We start from the raw sequence: 7,722 nt of genomic DNA, 5'->3' as shown, positions 1-7,722 counted from the left end.
TGACTTTTTCCACATTTTGTTATGTTACTGCCTTATTCTAAAATTGATTACAAAAAATACACAATACCGTATAATGACAAAGCAAAAACTGGTTTTTAGATTCTTTTGCAAATTAAAAAAATTATAATAATTGAAATATCACATTTACATATGTATTCAGACCCTTTACTCAGTACTTTGTTAAAGCTCCTTTGGCAGTGATTAAAGCCTCAAGTCTTCTTGGGTATGACGCTACAAGCTTGGCACACCTGTATTTGGGGATTTTCTCCCATTCTTCTCTGCAGATCCTCTCCAACTCTGTCAGGTTGGATGGGGAGTGTCGCTGCACAGCTATTTTCAGGTCTCTCCAGAGATGTTCGATCGGGTTCAAGTCCGGGCTCTGGCTGAGCCACTCAAGGACATTCAGAGACTTGTCCCGAAGCCACTCCTGCGTTGTCTTGGCTGTGTGTTTAGGGTCTTTTTCCTGTTGGAAGGTGAACCTTTGCCCCAGTCTGAAGTCCTGAGTGCTCTGGAGCAGGTTTTCATCAAGGATCTCTCTGTACTTTGCTCCGGTCATCTTTCCCTCGGTCCTGACTAGTCTCCCAGTCCCTGCCTCTGAAAAACATCCCCACAGCCTGATGCTGCCACCACCATGCTTCACCGTAGGGATGGTGCCAGGTTTCCTCCAGGTTCTCCCATCTCCACAGAGGAACTCTAGAGCTCTGTCAGAGTGACCAATGGGTTCTTTGTCACCTCACTGACCAAGGCCCTTCTCCCCCTGATTGCTCAGTTTAGCTGGGCGGCCAGCTCTAGGAAGGGTCTTGGTGGTTCCAAACTTTTTCCATTTTAGAATGATGGAAGTGTTCTTGGGGACCTTCATCATTTTTTGGTACCCTTCCCCAGATCTGTGCCTCGACACAATCCTGTCTCAGAGCTCTACGGACAATTCCTTCGACCTCATGGCTTGGTTTTTGCTCTGACATGCACTGTCAACTGTGGGACCTTATATAGACAGGTGTGTGCCTTTCAAAATCATGTCCAATCAATTGAATTTACCACAGGTGGCCTCCAGTCAAGTTGTAGAAACATCTCAAGGATGATCAATGGAAACAGGATACACTTGAGCTCAATTTTGAGTATTTCTATTTTTAATTTTTAATACATTTGCAAATATTTCTAAAAACCTGTTTTCACTTTGTCATTATGGGGTACTGTGTGTAGATTGATGAGGGGAAAAATCCATTTTAGAATACGGCTGTAACATAACAAAATCTGGAAAAAGTGAAGTGGTCTGAATACTTTCCGAATGAACTCTATGTGGCAGAAACTCCAGACATTCACGGATTATAAAGGGAAAACCAGCCACGCCGCGAACACCGACGCCTTGATACCGGACAAGCTAACCACCTTCTTCACCTGCTTCAAGGGAAATATAGTGCTGCCTACGCGGGCCACCGCCGTTCATGAGGACTGTGAGCTCTCGTTCTCCGTGGCCGATGTGAGTAAGACATTTAAGCTTGTTAACCCTCGCAAGGCTGCCGGCCCAGACGGCATCCCAAGCCACGTCCTCAGAGCATGTGCAGACCAGCTGGCTGGAGTGTTTACGGACATATTTAATCTCTTCCTATCCCAGTCTGTTGTCCCCACCTGCTTCAAGATATCTATCCAACATTGTTCCTGTACCCAAGAAAGCGAAGGTAACTGAAGTAAATGACCATCGCCCCATAGCACTCAATTCTGTCATCATAAAGTGAATGGCTAGTTAAGGATCATATCACCTCCACCTTACCCGACACCCTAGACCCACTACAATTTGCATACCGCCCCAACAGAACCACAGATGACGCATTCGCCATCTCACTGCACACTGCCCTATCCCATCTGCAGAAGAGGAATACCTACAGTTGAAGTCGGAAGTTTACATACTTAGGTTGGAGTCATTAAAACTAGTTTTTCAACCACTCCACAAATGTCTTGTTAACAAACTATAGTTTTGGCAAGTCGGTTAGGACATCTACTTTGTGCATGACACAAGTACTTTTTCCAACAATTGTTTACAGACATATTATTTCACTTATAATTCACTGTATCACAATTTCAGTGGGTCAGAAGTTTACATACACTAAGTTGACTGTGCCTTTAAACAGCTTGAAAAATTCCAGAAAATGATGTCATGGCTTTAGAAGCTTCTGATAGGCTAATTGACATCATTTGAGTCAATTGGAGGCAACAACACCTCACTTGATGATTGAGTTGGAGACATGCATGGCCACGCAGACATGGGTGAACAGGGAGTACAAGAGGGGTCTGACGCCTCTTGTACTCCCTGTTCACCCATGTCTGCGTGGCCATGCATGTCTCCAACTCAATCATCAAGTTTGCAGATGACACAACAGTGGTAGGCCTGATTACCAACAATGACGAGACAGCCTACAGGGAGGAGGTGAGGGCCCTGGCAGAGTGGTGCCAGGAATATAACGTCTCCCTCAACGTCAACAAAACGAAGGAGCTGATTGTGGACTTCAGGAGACAGAAGAGAGAGCACGTCCCATCCACATCGACAGAGCCACAGCGGAGAGGGTGAAAAGGTTCAAGATGCTCGGCGTGCAAATCACTGACAACCTGAAATGGTCCATCCACACAGACAGTGTGGTGAAGAAGGCGCAACAGTGCCTCTTCAACCTCAGGAGGCTGAAAAATTCAGCTTGGCCCCTAAGACCCTCACAAACTTCTACAGATGCACCATTGAGAGCATCCTGTTGGGCTGTATCACCACCTGGTATGGCAGTTGCACCGTCCGCAACCGCAGGGCTCTCCAGAGGGTGGTGCGGTCAGCCCAACGCCTGGGGCACACTGCCTGCCCTCCAGGACATCTAAAGCACCCAGTGTCACAGGAAGGCCAAGAAGATCATCAAGGACCTGAGCCATCCGAGCCACGGCCTGTTCACCCTGAATCCGTCTAGAAGGCGGAGACAGTACAGGTGCATCAAAGCTGGCACAGAGAGACTGAAAAACAGCTCCTATCTCAAGGCCATCAGACTGTTAAATAGTCACCACTTGCCGGCCTCCGCCCAGTACCCTGCCCTGAACATAGTCACTGTTACTAGCCGGCTACCATCCGGTACTCTACCCTGCACCTTAAAGACTGTTGCTCTATGTACATAGTCATTGAACACTGGTCACTTTAATAATGTTTACATACTGTTTTACCCACTTCATATGTACATACTGTAATCTAGTCAAGGCTCATCCTATATAACTACTGCTGTACACACCTTTTATATTCATATACTGTCCATAATGTCTATACACACCATATTTCTTCTGATATTAATTCTGATATTTCTTAATTCCTTTATTTTTATTTGTTGGATTTGTGTGTATTTTTTTTAATTGTTAGGTATTACTGTACTGTTGGAGCTAGAAACATAAGCATTTCGCTGCACCTGCGATAACATCTGCAAAATATGTGTACACGACCAATAACATTTGATTTGGAATACTTCTCATAATTATTAATAACGCTACGGTAGCCTACAGTTGAAGTTGGGAACAACTTCTGTATGCCTATGTGATAGAATAAATAGCCTATTTCACTTGAAACCACAGTCTCAGGAGAGGATTGTGATACCGTAATAAGGGTTGTTATTGTTATGTGTTTGATAACCTGTGAGGGGGAATAGAGGTGAGCTAAGCCTTTTGACAGGGAAGGTTCTGGTGATTCACTGCCAGTTGTGATGACTCACCCTTAATTGCTGAAGAAGCAGACATTTAAACTTGAGGGATTAAGTTAAGTAGAACAGATATTAAATAGTAGTCCACTAATTATAAAACTCTACAGACTGTGTTACAAAAGTGTTATAAACAATATATTTTATTATTTGTGTGACATTCTTTTTTTTTGGGGGGGGTAGATCAGCTTAATATTGCAGATAGATTGTAACTTCCATCCATGTAATTGTCTGCATCACTTCCAATCCCCCATGTTTTATATATATATATACATATATACACTCATACATACATATACAGTGGGGAGAACAAGTATTTGATACACTGCCGATTTTGCAGGTTTTCCTACTTACAAAGCATGTAGAGGTCTGTAATTTTTATCATAGGTACACTTCAACTGTGAGAGACGGTATCTAAAACAAAAATCCAGAAAATCACATTGTATGATTTTTAAGTAAGTAATTTGCATTTTATTGCATGACATAAGTATTTGATCACCTACCAACCAGTAAGAATTCCGGCTCTCACAGCCCTGTTAGTTTTTCTTTAAGAAGACCTCCTGTTCTCCACTCATTACCTGTATTAACTGCACCTGTTTGAACTCGTTACCTGTATAAAAGACACCTGTCCACACACTCAATCAAACAGACTCCAACCTCTCCACAATGGCCAAGACCAGAGAGCTGTGTAAGGACATCAGGGATAAAATTGTAGACCTGCACAAGGCTGGGATGGGCTACAGGACAATAGGCAAGCAGCTTGGTGAGAAGGCAACAACTGTTGGCGCAATTATTAGAAAATGGAAGAAGTTCAAGATGACGGTCAATCACCCTCGGTCTGGGGCTCCATGCAAGATCTCACCTCGTGGGGCATCAATGATCATGAGGAAGGTGAGGGATCAGCCCAGAACTACACGGCAGGACCTGGTCAATGACCTGAAGAGAGCTGGGACCACAGTCTCAAAGAAAACCATTAGTACCACACTACGGCGTCAAGGATTAAAATCCTGCAGCGCACGCAAGGTCCCCCTGCTCAAGTCAGCGCATGTCCAGGCCCATCTGAAGTTTGCCAATGACCATCTGGATGATCCAGAGGAGAAATTGCAGAAGGTCATGTGGTCTGATGAGACAAAAATAGAGCTTTTTGGTCTAAACTCCACTCGCCGTGTTTGGAGGAAGCAGAGCATGGCGTTTGCTAAAAAAATTATTATAATAATGTATGCACTCACTAACTGTAAGTCGCTCTGGATAAGAGCGTCTGCTAAATGACTAAAATGTAATGATGAACTTCACCAACGGCATGGAGCAGAGACCAGGCTTTGTGGAATCTAGCTCCGACACTTAAAATAATTTAAATTATGAAACGCCTACCTTGTACCTATGTTTGTCCTCTGTAGCTGTGTGCCTTTCTTTGTTTTCTGAAATCCAAACTTTTTCAATAAACGTTAATCAAATACAACCACTGACTATTTGCTCATTGCTGTTGCTCTAAGATGGCAACTCAGCGCAAATGTGCATGGTGGTGGTATTTGATTAACGTTTATTGAAAAGGTATGGATTTTAGCAAACAAAGAAAGGCACGCAACTATAGAGACAAACATAGGTACAAGGTGGGTGTTTCATCATTTTTCTTTTGTAAAGAATTGACCCTGGGCGAATCGATGAAATTGGAGGTAGATTCCACAGAGCCTGGTCTCGGCTCCATGCCATTGGTGAAGTTCATCATAAACTTCCTTCACCATGGAGTTTAGTCTGCTACCAAATACTAAACTTTTGACTACTTTAATACACTATAAGTGAATTTGTCCAAATACTTATGTAAAAAACAACATTAAAATGGGGGGACTAGATACATAAAGTGATTTCATTTCTAAACAGTAAAACAGATAAGGACATTCTGTACTGTCACCTCATATGTCACCTACAGCACCCGATGTCACAGGAAGGCCAAAAAGATCATCAAGGACATCAACCACCCGAGCCACTGCCTGTTCACCCCGCTATCATCCAGAAGGTGAGGTCAGTACAGGTGCATCAAAGCTAGGACTGAGAGACTGAAAAACAGCTTCTATCTCAAGGCCATCAGACTGTTAAACAGCCATTACTAGAACATTAGAGGCTGCTGCCTATAGACATAGACTAGAAATCACTGGCCACTTTAAGAAATGGAACACTAGCCACTTTAATCATGTTTACATATCTTGCATTACTCATCTCATATGTATATACTGTATTCTATACTAGTCTATGGTATCTTAGTCACTTTAATAATTTGTACATATCTTATATTATTCATCTCATATGTATATACTGTATTCTATACTATTCTACTGTATCTTAGTCCATGCCGCTCTGACATCGCTCGTCCATATATGTATATATTCTTAATTAATTCCTTACTTAGATTTGTGTGTATTGGGTATATGTTGTGAAATTGTTAGATATTGCATGTTAGATATTACTGCACTGTCGGAGCTAGAAGCACAAGCATTTCGCTACACCCGCAATAACATCTGCTAAACACGTGTATGTGACCAATAAAATGTGATTTGATTTGATCTCAAATAAAAAATCCTGGAGTATAGAGCCAAATTTACTAATTTTAGCTTCACTGTCCAAATAAATACGGAGAGGAGTGTACAAACCTGCCTAGTCACTCTCAGATGAGGAAAGAGCAGGGAAAATGCCTGAAATGTTTACCAAAAGTGTCTCCCATACTGTTCCAGGATTTGGGATTTGAAATAACAAGGTTTGTCTACCTTCATGCTCTCAGCCTTCCAGACTACAGTCATGTGATAGGGGAATTTCCTGTTTGCTGGATGCACACAACAGAGGGCACACTCAACAAGTCATGTGATTGGAGGTGAGCTGTTTGTGAACATGCTTTGTGGAAAACACCCTCACAGTTACTCAGCACAATTTCTTTATGTAACAAAGCATCCATTATGGATGTTTACACTATCCCTCTATTTTGGGCCCCAAAACTGCTTCCGTCAGCATGACTGGACCGGTTTCACCCCGTGTCACACAAAAGGATTTCTATCACTTTTAGCATCACTTAACCCATATTTATCATGGACGTGAGTACACATTCTGTCCTTTATATAGCCTTGAGCCAGTTCCCTGAATGGAAAGCTTTGTTATGAAACTCTGGGAACCTTGACAAGGGCCATTAGAGGAGTGCCGTAATGACACCACCAGATCAGTCACAATCTTAGACTCTTGTTCTTTAGGAATTCCTTCTCTTTCATGTCTTCTTGTTCTTTAGGAATTCCTTCTCTTTCATGTCTGAGTTTCATAAACCACTGGTTATGTCAAGGATATAATAGTACAATGTAAAACCAAAGTCTAGTAGTGGTCTTCTAAATCACTTCACACACACTGGGTGTGTGACAAACATGCCTTCTTTCATTGCCACAAAAATATATGTATTTGTTCATGTTTCACCTGAAATGGCCTTAGACGTTTTATTTATTTTATATTCAACAAACACTTTACATCTAATCATATCTTTTCTACCCTATAACATAATTAAAATGTGTTGTCAAGAAGTGAAAAAATATAAACCAGTATAGAAAAGTAGAGAAGCTTCAAATGAAATTGAAATGTGAATCAATGTGTTTATCACAAAGGTCAATAACTAGATGATGTCATGTTTAGTCACACACTCATCATATCATATGAACGATGTAATCCATCATGTGACTTTCTTTGAAAACAAAGGTTTAGGAGGTTTTGTTTGGTATCAGTATTTTCTAGAACTCATAATAAAATAATGTTGCAAAAACATGCCATCTACACAAAATATATAGGTCATTTTTTTTAAATCTTTAACTTCTTAAATCATGGTGGGAGATCCATTTGTAAAATACAAATACTGTGAAATAAACAAGGAAGGTAATCAAATGTATTTCCTAATAGAATTTAATAAGAGTTGTACTTGTTCCATACTACCTGTTTATTGGGCAGGCTGACGTTTATTGGTATGAATCTTGTCCTGGAGGCAGTCCTA

The sequence above is a fragment of the Coregonus clupeaformis genome, chromosome 36 (assembly GCF_020615455.1).
Source record: "Coregonus clupeaformis isolate EN_2021a chromosome 36, ASM2061545v1, whole genome shotgun sequence".
Taxonomy (NCBI): Eukaryota; Metazoa; Chordata; class Actinopteri; order Salmoniformes; family Salmonidae; genus Coregonus; species Coregonus clupeaformis.
The sequence above is the reverse complement of the archived record's forward strand: the minus strand, read 5'-3'. Positions refer to the sequence as shown.